This window comes from Ictidomys tridecemlineatus, chromosome 9, assembly GCF_052094955.1.
Source record: "Ictidomys tridecemlineatus isolate mIctTri1 chromosome 9, mIctTri1.hap1, whole genome shotgun sequence".
Lineage (NCBI taxonomy): Eukaryota > Metazoa > Chordata > Mammalia > Rodentia > Sciuridae > Ictidomys > Ictidomys tridecemlineatus.
In genome coordinates, this window is record NC_135485.1 from 109,617,544 (window position 1) to 109,637,727 (window position 20,184).

The window sequence follows — 20,184 nt, forward strand, 5'->3', positions numbered from 1 at the left end:
AACCAACTTGAAATAACAGCAAAATCAATTAGATTATAGTATATTTCCTACCTCTTGATGACAGAATTGAATTGGGGAAAACTGAGTTTATTATTCCAGATAATTTTGTATTGTATTTACCTTGCTTCACTATTTTCAGGGGGGGAAAGAGATGGTTGAGGCATAGTGGGGTAATAAAATTGAGCCTGAGCAAGTAAGTCCCACTGTTTTAGGTGACTTCTCACCAAGAGATTACTTGTTGAACATTACAGCAGCACCAACCTAGGCACTGTTACTGGAGACAGGGAGGACAAATGCAGAGCCCTCTGACAAAGGCAAAAAATGTCAATACACAAATAGGAAAGCTTAGGAGTTTATCCACAAGTGGAGCTCTCTCTGTGTTAAACTAAAATAGTATCTCTGCCTATACCATGAGACAGTAAAGGCACATCACAAATACATACCTGTCACAGATATTCATGTATTTTCTTTATTGCATTTACATAGTTGGCTGTGTAATATTTTCTGCCATGAAATAGCTGTATGACATTGGACAAAGCACTGTGTCCTCATGTTTTCTCTGTACCCCTTTTAAAGCATATGTAAATTGAAGATAGTAATAGGATCATAGAATTTTTTACAATATGTAAACAAAGCTTGTAGAACAATGCATACATTAAGCATCTGTTAACTATATTTCATATTGTTATATAATTTATTATTTACTCTATAGTGTGTATAATAGAATCATAGGGTCTTTCAGGATTATTGAATATATAAATATGTAAAACCTTTTGGTGTTTTACTCAATAGGCATATGTCTTAGCTATATTTTTTGTGTTATTTTATAATCTACCATATTATTTTATAGCACTATTATACTTTTTGGTAAATGCTATTACTATATTATCATACATATTATTAGTTTATCACTCCTCTCACATTTTATAAAGTGGTCAATAGGAGATTCTTAGTTAAGATATATTTATTGAATATTGAATTATAACATAGATTCAGAACAATAAGTCATAACTGAAAAGACCAGGTGAGCTTTAATAAAGAGAATACCTTTGTTTAAACAACACCTGGATCAAGAAAGAAAACCTCATCAGAGCTCCTGTTTCCTAATGAACAGTAGGTTCTCCAAGGACATCACTTCCCTGACTTCTAACCTCATATATAAGAAATTTGTATCTGTATTTGAACTTTGACAAATAGAATCTTATTTTGTGGACTGGCTTCATTTGCTTTACATTTTGTTTTTAACACATCTATGTTGTTCTGGGTAGCAGTAGCTCATTCATTTTCATTGCTGAATGATACTCTATAAACAAACTTCAATTAGCTTAATTCATTCTTGTTATTCTTGTTACACTGCAGGAGACTGCCAAGACAATGTTCATTAGGCATGGTAATTGTGGGCAAACTTGTATCCTATTTAATTTTTCAATAATTCAACATTTCATCCTAAGAATGCTGTTTGCTTGGGGATTTTATAGATGTTGTTTATCATTGATATTCTTTTCATTCTTATTCCTCTAGAATGATTTTTAATGAATAGGTATTGACTATGATCAATGCTTTACTACATGTATTGAAATGATCATATGGCTTCTGTTTTTCTGTCAATGTGATGAATTTTGTTGCCGTGTAATTAAAGAACTCAAAATAAAAATAAAATCCTTTTTCCATTGTAAAGATAATAGGTATTCAAAATATGCTGCAGTAAAATTCATACTTTCATAATGATTTAAGAAAAATCATTGCTTGTATGGATTTTCCAAAGTAAGACCCTCTAGAAAAATGAAATTGGAGATTAATAATCTCTATCTGGATGGAATAGATCCAAATAAGCTAAAAGAATGGTTGTATGAAATTTGTGACTTTGAGAGAAAGATATAAAATTATGACTCCCTCCAATAAACAAAAAGAATTGGTCTATAAGGTACATAAAACATTAATTTTTCCTGATCTGAGAACAAGCACACCACAAAAGGAAAGTATATGCTACCTATAAAACACCTAGTTCCAAGCCATAATTTAAAGACAGTTTTACTATGCCCACCTAAATTCAGAATTCAATAGGATATTAAATTTTTGCTATGGGATTATGAAAGTAGGAAGGAACTCTTGATCAGAAAAAAGTGTAAGTAAACTAGATGACAGAGATTTCTTTGAAGAAGATGAATGATATCTTTGACAGGCTAATGAAATTTAAATTTTGTCTTTTGGTTCAGAATTATCCTTTACAACAATTTTTTTTAAAAAATATCATTGTTCTATCCCAGTAATCCTTCCATCCCCACCTAACATTGTAGTGTTTAAAATATTGAGAGGTAATTTGTTCAATACATACAAGGTACTGAGCATTGAGAATGCAGCCAAGAAGTTTCCAGCTTTTCTGGGTATTTCACAGTATATACACATCCTAATAGTCAGGATTTGATTTTCACATTTTTAAGAAGTTTATAATACTTTGAAACTGTAATCAAGCAAATGTTTAGATTGAAACCTTAGGTATTAAAATTTAGATAACTAATTTTTAGACCATCATTTTAGAAAAGTAAATGGGATAGAAATGATTAAAATATGTGGAGGCTAAGGGTCAACCTTGAAGTGACATTATATAGTAATTGCTAAGAATACATCTGGATACATCTGATGACAGCATACCCAGATTAAAAAGGTTTGGGTCCTTCAAAAGTAAGAATCTTATGCTTCCTAGCTTTGTAAAGTGAAATCCATAAAGCTGGTAGTGAAAGTTGGAACACCATACTTCCATATGATTGGCAGATACAAAAAAAAAAAAAAGAGGTCTCCCAAATTGTTGCTTTTGGCTTTCTGTGCCATCCATTAATCAGGAAATAAAACCCTATTATGCAAGCTCTATTGTTCCTTTGTGACATAGATTGTTCCTTTTTTTGCCACAGTATACATATAGCATATCTATATTTGGTTTAATATTTTAATAAAGCATTTTGAAAAAAATAAATCTACCACTTCATTTCGATTCTGCACATTTTGTCTGGCAATCTCCTCTCCTAAGACTAGTAAAAATCCTCTGTGTGAAAGTTAAAAAAATGATGCTCTTAAAATATAGAAATGATTCTAGTAAGCTCAAGATAAATTTGGTACTTCATTTTACAGAGGTAGTTAACAATCCATCTTGAATAGTCAAATGCCTTTATTTATTCATTAATTACTTAAGTTTATTTTAGTATCTTTCATATTTGCATCAAAAAGTCCTACTTATGAATTCCTCAACCTTCCCTTATCTGTGAAAGGATTGGCATAGAAATATACTGTTTTGGGGTGCCTTGAAGTGCTATTTTAATACAGAGCACTTAAATGTAAGATTTATGAGATCTATGCGATTCAGACCAGTCTTTGATTTTTATCAAGTAGTTTTTCTTTGCAAAATATAATATTGAATCAAAAATAACTTTCTAAACTTCAATTAGAATATTGTCTTAAGCTATGTTTTTCTTTTGCTCAGAATGTCTAGAAATATTTCAGTTTAAAGGAACCACTCAGTCACGAGAAAGATGCTGTTGAAATGAAACATTTTAATGTCTGACTGTCTTGAATCTTATTTTGCTTAGATTTCCCTGAAGAGAGTGGGCTTCGTCTGTATAAGATTTCTTAGATGGCTTAAATTTATACTCTAGCATTGGGAACTCTGCCTACTTTAACAAGCATTCAACTAGCTTTGCAAAAGTAGTGTATGGAGATTTGTACCTTCTTTGAATATTCATTCCACGCAGTTGCTGATTCTTAAGGATGTGGCATGCATACAATTTCTTGAATGCTGTGCCCACAAAAGAATCTATTTCAGAACAGCATTGACACTCTTGTCTTAAAGAAAGAAAAATAAAGAATGTAAATCAACATTTTTCTTAGTCCCACCGTAGTGTTTGGTAAATATTAAGTTTCAGTTAAAAATAAGAACAATTATTATGAGAAACAATGGAAGTATTATTTTCCTAATATACATATTCATTAAAATGATAATATATAATTCCTGATCTTATTACATGGAAAAACTCAATGGAATATTTTAACTTTGAATTTTTGTACTGTGAAAACTCTGATATTTGATTTCTCTGAAATAAAATTTGAATTTTAGGGCATGCCTCCATTTGATTCCTCATAGGGACTCATAACTATACTCTGTCTTCTGGTAATGGTATATTTCTGGGTACAATAAACTGTAAATAATTTGTGTCTGCCCAGTTGAGTCACAGAGTATGCCCTTCTGTACTATTTTACTGTTATATAATATAATACTATATGATAATGAAGTTTTAAAAATCACTGATTATTCAAGTGAATATGAAACACATACAGTAGGAAAAATATTATCAAGGTTTTGTGATGCTCTGAACCCAAACTTATTAACTGAATTTAATGAAATGGGTTTTGAATTTATAATCTAGATGTTTGTTTATTTGCAAATTCTGAGAGTCATTCAGACTTTGATTTTTAGTTGAAATGAGACAAAAACAATAGATGGGAGGAGTTTAGGGTCACGTTGGTCAAAATGTACAAATTTCAGCTAGATAGGAGGAGATCAAGAACTCTTGCATAACATGGTGACTACAGTGAACAGTATATTGTATTCTTGAAAAATGCTAAGAGATCAGATGTGAAGTACACACTACAAAATTATCACACAAATTGATAACTATATTAGGTAACACATATGTTAATAAAATAGAATTAATCATTTCACATGTGCACATATATTTCAAAATTGTTGCACATAATATATTTTACAGTTATCGCTATCAATTCATTTATTTATTTCAAAGAATAAAACAAAATTAGCTGTCTGCTTTATCAGATGTAGACCAATACACACATCATCCCTCTTTCATCAAGAGGCTTTGGTAAAAGGATCTTCTTTTTTGTCAGTCACTCTTCTTACCAAGACTTTCTGTGTAAAGAACCGGATTCTAGTATCTGATTTCTTGATTTTTGCACTTTATGTTATAATAGAATGAAGAAGAAATGTCTTGCTCTTCTCTTCTTCAACTAAGACTTCGTGACACCTACTTTCTACTTAGCATATGAATAACTGAATAACTAGTGAAAAATTCATTTTCATCAAATTATGCATTTCATAATTTCTATCTAGTTTCATAAACACATTTCAACATACTTTTCATAGAAACTTTTAAAGCTAGGAATTAAAATTATACAGTCTTTAATCCTTCTTTGACTACAAGTAAATAGATTCAAATGGTTTGATTGTATGTGTGAGTATGCTTTTGTGTTGGCCAAATTTGTTTCTCTAAATACCAAAATAGTTATTACATTAAAAACGAAAGATCTGGGATTGTAGCACAGTGGTAGAGCACTTGCATAGCACGTGGGAGGCACTGGGTTCGATCCTCAGCATTACATAAAAATAAATAAAATAAAATAAATGTTTTGTGTCCATCCAGAACTAAAAATATTTTTTTTTAAAAATCATGAAAAATAACAATCTATCAATTTCCAACTATAATAAAATCTTAAGATCAAAATGTTTTCCTTTCTATAAGAGATGATTTTCTTAATAGCATTCTGAGATAGTCAGAGTAAAATAGTAAATACTAGTTAAAAAGCTTCCTGACATATAAGAATATCTCGTGTCCTTATTGTCTTGGCCTGGAGCAGTGTGAGATAAAAACTTGGACATAGGTACATAATTTAGTAGATACTTCAAGGAAATAAACGAGAGGGAATAGGGAGAGTGAGAATAAAGGAAGGAAAAAGCCAATAAAGACTGTGTCAATGAGTCATTACTGGGTCACAATTTGAGTATCCTCTGAGAAATGTTGTTAGCTCTGCTGCTGGATAGTCTGACTGAGGTATGGTGAAGCACAAATTTGTTTACCACAGTCACAGTTGAAAGCAAGGTAAAACAGTGGCATATGGAATGATTTCCTCATTGTATTAGCTGTGATCTACTTCTTGTAATGCTGAGATATGCTTGTCCACAATACTGATTCCACTCTGTTATTGGCATTTCAAATTGCAGTGGTATTCAATATTTAAAATAAGAGCACAGAATGAGAGTGTTAGTAAAATTTATCTGTTATTATGGATAAAGACTATAATATATATTCAACTCCTTTTATACCTCCCATTTTAGCGATCCTCTAATCTTAATGGGCATTTATACTTTTTATGTCACAATGCTTACTGGGGACAGGTCTTCAATCTTGAGAATTCTAAGCTCCCAGGTACTTTGCTATTTTCAGTTCAAAATTATTACAAATGCTTGTTTACTTGCATCACAGTTTAAAAAAATACTGAAAAGTATCCAAGTGAATTTTATACATTCCAGATTTGTTCCTCTGTGCACTCATTTTATAGCAGCAAACACTAGCAACTTATTATGGAGATGATGAGATACACTCTTAGATCTCTGATGTTTAATGGTCTGAGCTTTGAAATTAAGCCCATAATTTCTACGGACTATTCCCAGACAATGATCAAGTATATCCGGGAATCCAAAGCAAATTCATTCCCAGGTGGTGCAGAATTCTTTGATAAGCAGCTTTGACTCAGAGACACCTTGGTAGTCTTACCAATCTTTCTTGATGACACTATGTCTGAGATGCTTCCACTCAAAGTTGCTTCCTTCTTCTTCTCACTCACTTCATTTGGGATTTGAAATTCCTCAGAATTCTGATGCAATTCCCAGCTTCCTTCTCCTTCCTTCCCACTTTCCATCACAGATATTGCCATTTTAGATCTCTTTCATGGCTCATTCTGTCCACTGTCCATTTCCCGGAGGACCTGATTATACACTAGTGATACCGGTATGGTGAACTTTATAGAGATTTCTGTACCATATAGAGAGGAAGATGAGTGTTTAAGGCAAGGGTTTGGAAGTTTTTCTTCAATAAAGAATGTCTCCAGGCGCATCCTGGTGACCCAGAGAGAGGCCCACCCCAGCTCCAATTGGGCCAGCAAACCCCAGAGAGGCCTGCCTTGAGAAGCACCCCGCTGGCAAAGAGGGACCTCCATGTGCGCTGGGGTCCTTATTCATCAGAGTGGCTCCATAGCCCAATATGAAGATACATATAGTCTTGAGTCTGCAAGTGCCATGAAACTGGGATATCGCCACTTCTATCAAGGGACAAAAAAGGACCTGGTAAGATGTCACCAAGGTCCCTGTGCACCTAGCTGCACCAGAGGTATCTCTACTACGTGTGCTAACAGTTATCCTGTTCTGAGGAAACAGGGAGTCTTGCATGGGGTTGCCTCTCTCTTGTTTCTCCTAATAACAGCCAACTTCTTATGATTACCCTTTCACTAGTCATATACTCTAATGCTCCTATATTCTTACATCCTACCTCATAACATCTCAGCCAACCCCCAGACCCCCCTTTTACCATTAGAAACTGTAGAAGATTATATAAACCTATTGACTATCTGGTAGAAGATGACCAAACTCATCATTTCTGATTATAGCAACAAAACTGTAAATGTAAAAATAGAAGTTAACTGATCTATGGATGGCTGCACATTGGGTATATTGAGTGCAGTAATATTAATCTCCCCCTTAAAGGTGAGGTATTGGTAACCTGCAGGGACACTACAAGACAATAGTGCAGAAGCTGTAATACCTCAGATCTACACTGCAAGAGAGGAAGACACGTAGATATCATGAAAAAACAAGGGAGGAAGTGCCCCAAACAAACCAAGATACTACAACAATAGAATTCATAGGTAGCACAGTAGATGAAATGTCAGAGAAGGAGTTCAGAATATATATAACTAAAATAATCTGGCAATTAAATAATGATCTAAGTGAGCAGATACAGGCAAAAATCAATCACTTCAACAAAGAGATAAGAGAACAAATACAGGCAACCATGGATTACACCAACAAAGGTATATGACACCAAATAAAGGTAGCAAGAAATTATTTCAAAAAAGAGATAAAGATTATGAAAAAAAAACCCCAGAAATCTTTGAAATGAAAGAAAAATAAGCCAAATAAAAACCTCAAAAAAAGCATTATCAACAGACTAGATTACTTGGAAGATGGAACCTTGGACCATGAATACAAAATATACAATCTTGAAAATAAAGTTGGTCTCACAGTGAAGATGGTAAGAAATCATGAACAGAATATCCAAGAAATATATTATACCATCTAAAGACCAAATTTAAGATTTATTGAGAAAGAGGAAGATTCAGAGATTCAAATCAAAGGAATACACAGTCTCTTCAATGAAATAATATCAGAAATTTTTCCACGCATGAAGAATGAATTGGAAAATCAAATACAAGAGGCCTATAAGACACCAAATGTACAAAAATTATAACAGATCTACACCAAGACACATTATAATGAACATGCCTAGCATACAGAATAAACACAGAATTTTAAAGGCCACAGAAAAAAAAATCAGATTACCTATAAGGGTAATTCAGATCTCAGTAGATTTTTCAACTCAGACACTCAAAGCCATGAGACCCTGAAACAACATATAACAAGATCTGAAAGATAATGGATGCCAACCGAGGTTAGTATATCCAGCAAAATTAAGCTTCAGATTTGATGACAAAATACAAACCTTCCATAATAAACAAAAGCTAAAAGAATTTAAAGCAAGAAAGTCTGGACTTTCTTGGCAAAATATCCCATGAGTAGGAAATGAAAAACAATGATGAACATCTGCAATGGGAAGAACTACAATAAAGGAAAAGCCAACCAAAGGAGAAACCAAGTCAAGTAAAATACCAAAAATAAACAAAAATGACCAGAAATACAAATCATGTCTCAATAATAACCCTTAGTGTTAATGGCCTAGACCCACCAATCAAAATACTTAGACTGGTAGATTAGATTAAAAAAAAGGCCCCAAAATACGGTGCCTTCAAGAGTCTCATAAGAAAGACAGCCAAATAATAAAGGTGAAAGGTTAGGATAAAAAATACCATTTTCATAGTCTGTGTAAGCAAGCAGGGGGTTCCATCTTTATATCAAACAAAGTAGAATTCAAGCCAAAGTTAATCAAAATGGATAAAGATGGACATTTTGTACTGCTTAAGGGAATCACATCAACAAGATGTAACAGTTATAACTATATATGCCCCAAATAATGGAGCATCTATGTTCATCAATCAAACTCTTCTCAAGTTCAGGAGTCAAATAGACCACAACACAATAATTGTGGGGGACTTTATCATACATCTTTTACCACTGAATAGATCATCCTAACTAAAGCTAAACAAAGAAAATATAGAACTCAATAATACAATCAATAACTTAGAATTAAATGACATATATAAAATATATTATCCATCAACAAGCAAATACATTTTCTTCTCATCAGCACATGGATCCTTCTCTAAAATTACCATATATTATGTCACAAAGCAACTCTTAGTAAATACAAAATGTAGAGATACTTCCTTTCATTCTGTCAGATTACAATGGAATGAAATTAGAAATCAATGATAAAATAAAAAATAAAAGCTACTCCAACACCTGAAGACTAAATGATATGCTATTGAATAAAAATGGGTTGCAAAAGATATCAAGGAGGAGATTAAAAAATTCTTATAGGTAAAAGAGAACACTGATACAACATATCAAAATCTCTGGGACACTATGAAGGAAATTCTAAGTGGAAAGTTCATTACATGGATTTCATTCCTTCAAAGAAGAAAAAAGTCAACAAATAAATTACCTAACATTACATTACATTACATTTAATGTAACATTACATTACATTTTCAAAGCCCTAGAAAAAGAACAAATCAACTCCCAAAGTAGTAGAAGACAAGAAATAGACTAAATCAGAGCTGAAATCAATGAAACTGAAACAAAAGAAATAATCGAAAAAAATGAAATAACAAAAAGTTATTCCTTTGAAAACATAAATAAAATTGATAATTCATTATCCATGCTAACAAAGAGGATTGAGAAAAATCAAATTACTAAAACCTGTGATGAAATATCACTATGTACACTACAGAAATACAGAAGATAATTAAAAATTATTTTGAAAATTTATACTCCAATAAAATAGAAAATATCAAAGGGATCAACAAATTCCTAGAGGCATATGATATGACCAAATTAAATCAGGATGATAGACACAACTTAAACAAATCAATTTCAAGCATGAAAATAGAGAATGCCATCAGAAGCCTACCAACCAAGAAAAGCCCAGGACCAGATGGATACACAGCTGAGTTCTACAAGACCTTTAAAAAAGAACTAAAACCAATACTTCTCAAACTATTCTATGAAATAGAAAAGTGGGAACACTTCCAAACACATTCTATGAGGCCAATATCCAAAACCAAACAAAGACACATCCAAAGAGACAAAACTTCAGACCAATATCTCTAATGAATATAGATGCAAAAATTCTCAATAAAATTCTGGCAAATCGAATACAAAAACATATCAAATAGATCATGCAACAGGATCAAGTAGGGTTAATCCCAGGGATGCAGGATTGTCTCAAAATCTGGAAATCAATAAATGTAATTCATCACATCAATAGACTCAATGATAAAAATCATATGATCATCTCAATAGATGCAGAGAAAGCATTTGACAAAATACCACACCCCTTCATGTTAAAAACATGAGAAAAACTAGGGATTTTAGCAACATATTTCAACATTGTAAAAGCTATCTATGCTAAGCCCCAGGCCAACATCTTTCTAAATGGAGAAAAATTGAAAGCATTCACACTAAAAACTGGAACAATATAGGGATGCTTTCTTTTGCCAAGTCTATTTAACATAGTTCTTGAAACACTAGCCAGAGCAATTAGACAGGCAAAAGAAATTAAAGGGACAAGGATATGAAAAAAAAGAATTTAAATTATCACTATTTGCTGACATTATGACTCTATATCTAGAAGACCCAAAAATTTCACCAGAAATCTTCTAGAACTAATACATGAATTCAGCAAAGTAGCAGGATAAAAAATCAACAACCATAAATCAAAGGCATTTATGTACATCAGTGACAAATCATCAGAAAGACAAACTAGAAAAACCACCCCATTTACAATAGCCTCAAAAAATAATATAAAATAAAATACTTGGGAATCAATGATAACTATAGAATGCAAAAGAAAGAAATTAAAGAAGACCTTAGAAGATGGGAAGATCTATCTTGTTCTCTGATAGGCAGAATTAATATTGTCAAAATGACCATACTACCAAAAGCACTATACAGATTCAAAATAATCCCAATCAAAATCCCAATGACATTCCTCATAGTAATATAAAAAGCAATTATGAAATTCATCTGGACAAATAAGAGACCAAGAATAGCCAAAGCAATCCTTAACAAGAAGAGTGAGGCTGGTGGCATCACTATACCAGATCTTAAACTAGACTACAGAGCAATAGTAACAAAAACAGCATGATATTGGCACCCAAATGGACCTGTAGACCAATGGTACAGAATAGAGGACACTGAAACAAACACACATAATTACAGTTTTCTCATATTAGACAAAGGCACCAAAAACAAATATTGGGGAAAAGATAGCCTCATCAACAAATGGTGCTGGGTAAAATGGAAATCTACATGTAACAAAATAAAATTAAACCTCTATATGTTACGATGCACAAAACTCAAAGTGGATCAAGGACCTAGGAATTAAACCAGAGACCTTGTGCCTAATGAAAGAAAAAGTGGGCCCAAATCTTCATCATGTCAAATTAGGCCCCATTTTCCTTAAAAAGACTCAGATAGTACAAGTATTATATCCAAGAATCAATAAAAGGGATGGATTCAAACTAAGAAACTTCTTCTCAGCAAAAGAAACAATCAGTGAGGTGAACAGAAAACCTAAAGAATGGGAGCAAATCTTTACCACAAGCACATCAGATAGAGCCCTAATCTCCAGGAAATATAAAGCACTCAAAAACCCTAACACCAAAAACACAAATAACCCAATCAATAAATGGGCCGAGGACCTGAACAGACACTTCTCAGAAGATGATATACAATCAATCAGCAAATATATGAAAAAATGTTCAACATCTCTAGCAATTAGAGACATGCAAATCAAAACTATTCTAAGATTTTATCTTACTCCAGTTAGAATGGCAGCTATCAAGAATACAAACTGGCAAAGATTGGGGGGGAAAGGCCCACTCATACATTGCTGGTGGGACTGCAAATTGGTGCAGTCAATCTGGAAAATAGTATGGAGATTCCCTAGAAAACTTGGAGTGGAACCACCATTTGACCCAGCTATCCCATTCCTAGGTCTATGTCCAAAGGACTTAAAAACAGCATACTACAGGGACAAAGCCACATCAATGTTTATAGCAGCACAATTCACAATAGCTAAACTGTGGAACCAATCTAGATGCCCTTCAGTAGATGAATGGATAACGAAACTTTTGTATGTATACACAATGGAACATTAATCACCACTAAAAGAGAATAAATCATGGTATTTTCAGGTAAATGGTTGGAGTTGGAGAATATAATGCTAAGTGAAGTAAGCCAATCTCAAAAAAACAAAGGCAGAATGTTTTCTTTGATATGAGGATGCTGACTCATAATGGCGATGGGGTGGCATGGGAGGAATGGAGGAACTTTAGATAGGGCAAAGGGGAGGGAGAGGAAGGAAGGGGGTTTGGGGGTAGAAAAGATGGTGGAATGAGTTAGACATCATTAGCCTAAGTACTTGTATACAGACACGAATGGTGTGAAAATACTTTAAGTACAACCAGAGACTTGAAAATTTGTGCTCTATTTGTGTAATATGAAATGAATTGCATTCTGCAGTCATCTTTAACAAATTAGAATAAATAATTTAATAACAATAAAAAAGAATGTCTCCAAAGAACCACCTCAACCTTAGAACTCCCACTGCTGCAGTTGTTTGAGGTTTCTTTAACAACCTAATTATCATAATTCAAATTCTTCCTCTTTGTAAACTTGCTTCATCACTGCCTTTTTAGTGTGTTTTGACAGCACTTTCCAATAGAACTCCTACAGAGAAATCTTCCATTTAGAGAACCCAATCTGTGACTGTGTAAAGCAAATATTGTTCTCTTTCTCTGTTATTGAATCTTCTATAAAGTTTACATTGTTCACTAATGATTTCATTTATTATTATTATTATTATTATTATTATTATTATTATTTTGCAGGACATAAAATAGAGTTGAGCTCCAAATGTTTTGAGGCCATACAAAGGAACCTAAAGGAGCCACAAAGATAAAGAAGTTGTTGGAGAGGGAGTCATTGTGAATTTGACAGAACTTGATGACACGTAAAGTTTTCTCACTAGTGGACTTCAAAAGGGGTTGAGAAAAAAATAGCAAGATCACAAGTGTTTTCATCAGATGTTAGACTACTAATTTGATAATAAGAAATTGATGGTGTTAAATGTTTAGGAATTTTTTGACTACATAACCATAAATGTTATTGTATTTCAAAAATTATTAAATTTGTTCTAGTTAGTTATACATGACAGTAGAATGTATTTTGATACATTATACATGAATGGAGCACAAATTCTCATTCCTCTGACTCTACACAGTGCAGAGTCATATCAGTAGTAATCATACATATATATGGGGTAACAATGTCTGTCTCATTCTACTGTCTTTCCCATCCCCATAGCCTACCCCTTCCCTCATTCCCCTCTGCACCATACAACATTTCTTCATTCTTCCCTACACACATCCCACTATGGATCAACATCTGCTTATCAGAAAAAAAACATTTGGCTTTTGGTTTTTAGGGGATTGGCTTATTTCACTTAGCATGATATTCTCTAGTTCCATTAATTTACTTGCAAATGCCATAAGTTCATTCTTCTTTAAGGCTGAGTAATATTCCATTGTGTACATGTACCACATTTTCTTTATCCTTTGATCTGTTGAAGGGCATCTAGGTTGGTTCCATCTAGGTTTAGCTGTTGTGAATTGAGCTGCTATAAATATTTATATGGTTGCATCACTGTAGTCTGTTGATTTTAAGTCCTTTGGGTATAGACCAAGGAGTGGGATAGCGGGATCAAATGGGTGTTTCCCTCCAAATTTTCCAAGGAATCTCCATACTGCTTTCCATAATGGTTGCACAAATTTGCAGTCCCACAAGCAATGCATGAGAAAAATCAAGAATTAATAAATGTGATGGATTCAAACTAAAAAGCTTCTTCTCAGCAAACAAAATAGTCAATAACATGAAGAGAGAGCCTATAGAATGGGAAAAAATATTTACCACATGAAACTTAGATAGAGTACTAATTTCCAGAATACAGAAAGAACTCAAAACACTTAACACCTAATAATAATAATAATAATAATAATAATAATAATAATAATAATAATAATAATCCAGTCAATAAATGGGCTAAGGAACTAAACAGATATTCATGGAAGAAGAAAAACAATTAATTGACAAACATGAAAAAATGTTCATCATCTGTAGCAATTAGAGAAATGTGAATCAAAACTATTCTAAGACTTCATCTCACTACAGTCAAAATGTTCAGAAATTTTGTGTAAAGATTATTATGTGTCTGGATCCAAAAAACTGGTAAGAAATTAAAGTTGAATATCAGGGTTTGGTGTTTCTGATTGGAGATAAGAATTAAAATAATAAAAAGTAAATGTGCTTTGGAAGAAATCAATTAGTCCAAAATTGCTGACAATCTTCTCTTACTTTGCACCCCTAAGTTCACTTTGACACTCTTTGCCCTTCTTTACTGCTTTGCTATTGTTCTTATCTCTTTTACCATTTGCCCCACAGTATGTGTGAGTTACATTTAACCTACAGTATGCTTGAGTTATTAATCTTGTTTATTGTTTGCCTTCTCATATATAATGTAATTTTTATGAGGGAAAGTTTTTTTTTCTCATCACTCTGAAATTTCTTGAATCTAGAATAATGCCTGCTAATATTAAGTTCTTAATAATTATTTGAAAATACAAAAATGTTAGTATGTAAATAAATAAATGCTTTTCAAATGGGCTTAGATTAAAAAAAAATATGAATGGACAAAATCCAGTACTTTTCACTTAAGTAGAAGGCCATTTAGTTTCCCAGAAAATGAAATAATGTACATAGATCTGGAATTTAAGTAAGAATGAAATTTACTTTAGCTTACATAGGAAATGTACTAAGATAAAGCTTTAACGACTTTATTTCACTTAGAGATTATCTGGCAATTTTGTTAAAATGTGGCTTGTATTTCAGCTATTCTAGGTTGTGCCTTGAGATTAGCATTTCTAAGAGGAACTGGGTGATGAAGACGCTGCCAGCTGGAGACTGTTTTGAGTTGCATGTTAGTAAAGAATCAACAGGTGTGGGAGACAGTGTGGCATATTGCAAACAACTCTAGATTCAAATTGGAAGACTAGATTCTTGATATAATGATGAGAACAACTAACTTAATATTCTGTAAATTATTGTGTGCAGAATTGTATCCATTTAATTATCACATACTTTCAATTTAAACAATAGGTTTCAACTTTGCCAGGCAAACATAGTTGGCAATATATTCAACAGCATGCCATGGTCTAAGACACAAAATAAAACAATGTTCTTGATTTTAGATCTCCATGCCAACTAAAAAAAGGAAGGCAAAGAGTACAGTTTGGGTTAAGTTTGTGTAGCTAGAAACTGACTTTTATGTTATATTTTGACTGAACAGCGAATCTTAAAATTTACATTCATTAGGGTTGGCAGGCCACACCAGGTGAAGCCCAAAGAAGTCATGGAAATCAAGATGTAATAAAAGAGTTGCTTTAGAGAGAGATATGAAGAAGGAAGCACCAAATTTTAATTCACTGCTGAAAAGCAGACTTCAAAGTTTATTGCTCATATAAGGAGACAATCTGGATAAACTGTGAAAAGGAAAGCATAACAAACAAAAATCCTTGACAATGCTGAGATTGACAACCTTGTAGTTGGATTTGTTGGTAGAACTGGTTAAATGGTAGAAATAGTTAAATACAATTTAAAAAAAAACATGCATTAGAAAAATCTTTCGTTTTCTCTCACTCTCTGTCTCTCTAAATATACAGGTATTCTAATTTCAGGCGAATTATATGCTAATAGTTGATTAAAGACCAGATCAATGAACTCACTTTTGAATTGTAGTGGAGTCTATTCTCACAGTACCTCTGGTGTATCCACAGGTCTAAAAGTAAAAATTTTGGAGGTTTAGAAAATTAGGTAAAACAGAAAGTATTAGGATTGAACATTTTTACTGTAAGTGAAATTATTTTTTCAAGATATTCTTTATGATTCTTTCTTAATATTTATTGGTATTTATAAAAATATGTTCCAGTTTTACCCTTTTATTTTTATTTAAAATTTTGTTGTTGTTGTTGTTGTCAATACACCTTTATTTTATTTATTGATATGTGGTGCTGAGATTGGAATCCAGTGACTCACATATACTAGGCAAGTGCTCTGCCTCTGAGCCACAACCCCAGCCCAGTTCTACCCTTTTAAATTTTTGGAATTTTGACTTGTTTCAAGACATTTTACACATACAAACACTCAAAAAAAATTCAATAATTTAATACAAAATAATGATTCTAATTAATTAATTATATTTTTTTCATTTACAATTATTCTTAACTAACTTACTTTCTTTCTTTCTGTTATTTTGTTTCTTTTCTTTCTTTCCTTTTGTACTGGAAATTGAAACCAGGTGTTCTCAACCACTGAGTCACATCCCCAGCCCTTAAAAAAAAAAAATTAGAAACATGATCTTGCTGAATTGCTTAGGGCCTTGATAAGTTGTTGAGCTTGGCTTTGAACTCATGATCCTCCTGCCTCAGCCTCTCAAGCTGCTGAGATTACAGGTATGAGCCATTATGCCAGGCTCCCTCATTACCTTGACCTTCTCCTGTACTATATAAATCAGTGAGGAAGCACAATACACACACTTTTGGTATAACTAACTGTGCAGATGCTTTTCTACTTTTGCTTCATGGCTAAGAATTTTGAGATCTTGTCAAAACGTGAACTTATTCTTCGTGTTTCATATCCCAGAATAGAACGAAGAATAAACTCTTGAAGAAATTTCATGCCATTTTCCTTTTGTATTTGGCTTCTTTACATTTAGGAGGATAATGTCAAACAAGAGTTGAACTTTGAAAGTTGTTAAGACAAACATATACAACTCACAGGATCCTGAGGTTTTTTTTTTTTTTTTTTTTTTTTTTTTTTTTTTTTTTTTTTTAGGCTGTCAAGTTTCTGATTATTCATATTCTCTCTCAAGTTTATAAAATACTTTTTAAACATTATGAAATGTGAAGTATCGATTCTGGTAGGTAGTTATCGTATAGATCTTCAGAGACTATTTTGACATCTCCAACAGAAAAGAAAAATTGTTTCAAAGCTTTGAATGTCTGTGAGAGAGAAACAGAAAATTGAGCACCTGATGAAACAGCTGAACCAATTTTATCTGTTTCTAATTCATTTTCTCACAAATAATGCTTGAAATGAAATACACAGATAAGTAAAAGAGAGCCAAATTGATTTTGCATTTTTAAAGATGTAGAAATTAGGAGGTGAATTATGTCTTTAATGCACAGAACTGAATTGGCAAAAAAAAAGAAATAAATTTAACAGAAATATAAAATAAAATTGTCTTATCTTGTTATGAAATTCTCTTTAAAATTGTTACCGAGCAAAACCTGATAGCAAGCACCGAGAAAACGGCAACTGATTTACTTTTCTTTCTTTGGCAATGTTCGTTTTTATTTTACTTTCTTACCTTCAACTGTTGTCTCAATAGACCAAGTTAACATCTTAGAAAGTAACTGATTAAAACTGTATTTATTTATAATTTCCATTTGATCTCTGAGTTCTTAAACTAAAATTCTAGTTCATCATGTGTACCTTTAACATTAGCTAGAACCTAAATAGAATTTAACCCCTTTCACAAATTCACTATAATTATTTGTTTTATACTTCAACAAAGTAATAACTTCCTAATTTTATGAAATAGCTATATGGGTCATAGCTGTTTTACCATATATCTCAGTACATCTCCATGATTAGTGATTCTAAATATTTAAGATATGTGGCAAACAAAAAAATAATTCTAAGTTATTTTATTTATTGTTTTTTCATATCAAAGTGTAAGTTTAAATTTTTATGTATACATACATATACATATATGTCACCTTTTAAATATTTGTAATTATCATATTTAAAAAATTATATTCAACACATGAATAAAGGAAAAAAGTAAAATGAAAAAAAATGATCTAAATGAGGATCAAAACAACAAAGATAACACAATAAAATAAGTTCAATGCAATAGTTAATTTCCTATAGGCAATAAGACTGAAACTTTTGGAAATATTTTCTTATGAAAATTAAATAGTCTTTGAATGATCATGGCAAACAATGTATGTGTATGATATTAAAATAAAAGGCTGAAATATTTTGTGCCATTTTCAAGGTTTAAATAATTTTTCTTAATACTAATTCCTTAACCAAAGTTTAAAATTGGATTAAAATAAATTCTTATGTGTGTGTATTTTTGTGTGTGGATCTAAGTGAGAGTACAAATAATGAGAAAATTTTTGATTTTCAATATTGGAACTTGAGAGAGTATTTGTGGGTAAATTCATTTATATAAAATTAAATACTTAGAAGAAAATGATGATTACATACCCTTTGGTATGTGTTTCTCTAATTTAATCTAAACTTTTGAAAGTGAAAAAACCCAGAATAGCCAAAGAAATGCTGAGAAAAAAGAGTAATGCTGGAATACCTGAGCTCTAGTTGTACTACAGATCTATAGTAACAAAAATGGCATGGTATTGGCATCATAACAGAATGAAGTCTAATGTAATAGACTAGAAGATGCAGATACAAACCTCCATAGTTCTTGTCATCTGATACTTGACAAAGATGCCAAATACATGTTCAGGAGAAAAGATATCCTTTTTACCAAATGGTGCTGGGAAAACCGGTATCCATATACAGAAAAATGAAGCAAGATCCCTACCTTCATTCTGCCCGAATGTCAACTCAAAGTCAATCAAACATGAGGAATTAGACCAGAAACTTTGCAATTTCTAGAAGAAAATGCATGATCAATAATACTTCAACATTTGGTGCAGATACCAACTTCCTTATAAGACCCCTAAAGCTCAAGAAATAGAATCAAGAATCCATAACCAGATTTATATCAAATTGAAAAGCTTCTGTACAGCAAAGGAAATGATTAAAAATGTGAAGAGAGAGCCTACAGAATGGGAGAAAATATTTGCCAACTAATCCCCTAATAAGGGATTAATATCCAGAATATATAAATAACTCAAAAACTTAACAACCCCCCCCCCAAAAAAAAACCCAAACCCAATCCGTAAAAGAAAAAAGGCTAAAAAGACATTTCCTTAAAGAAGAAATACAAAATTGCCAACATATATATGAAAAAATATTCAATATTCCTAGCAATCAGTCAGATTAAAATCAAAACTATTGTTGAGACTTCATGCCATTCTGGTTTGAATTGCAGTCATTAAGAAAACAGATAATGATAAATACTGGTGAGGATGTGGGGATAAAATGTATATTCATACATTGTTGGTGACTGCAAATAAATAGAAGCATTATTGAGATTCCTTAAGAAACTAGGAAAGGAAGCACCACATGATTCAGCTATCCCAATACTTGATATTTATACAAAAGACCTAAAATCAACATACTATAGCAATATAGCTGCATCAATGTTTATAGCAGCACAATTCAAAATAGCTAAATTATGGAATCAACTCAGATGCCCATCAATAGATGAATGGGTTAAGAAATTGTGTATGTATACATAATGGAGTTTTACTCAGCCATAAAGAATGAAATTATGTCATTTGGTGGCAAATGGATGAAACTGGAGAATATCATGCTAAAATGAAATAAGCCAGACTCAGAAAGTCAAGGGTTGAATATTTTTTATCTCATATGCAGAAGCTAGAGTAAAATACAGAAAATATAAGGGGAGATCTCATGAAAATACAAGGGAAATCAGTGGAATATAGGAAAGGAATAGAGGTGGAGAGAGAATGGATAGGAAAAGAGAGAAACAGCAGAATGACATTGACCAAACTATGCTATGTGTATATATGAATATATCATGGTGAATCACATTTATGTGTTTGTATAAAGCACCAATCAAAAACTAATAAATAGGGGCTGGGGATGTGGCTCAAGCAGTAGCGTGCTCGCCT

At 32.3% G+C, this 20,184-nt stretch overlaps 1 pseudogene; it reads right to left on the reverse strand.

The window, feature by feature from the left end:
• The window catches only part of LOC101970584 (lupus La protein homolog), a 55,508-nt pseudogene extending 48,791 nt beyond the window's left edge, over positions 1 to 6,717 (reverse strand).
• Positions 6,718 to 20,184: the final 13,467 nt, after the last annotated feature.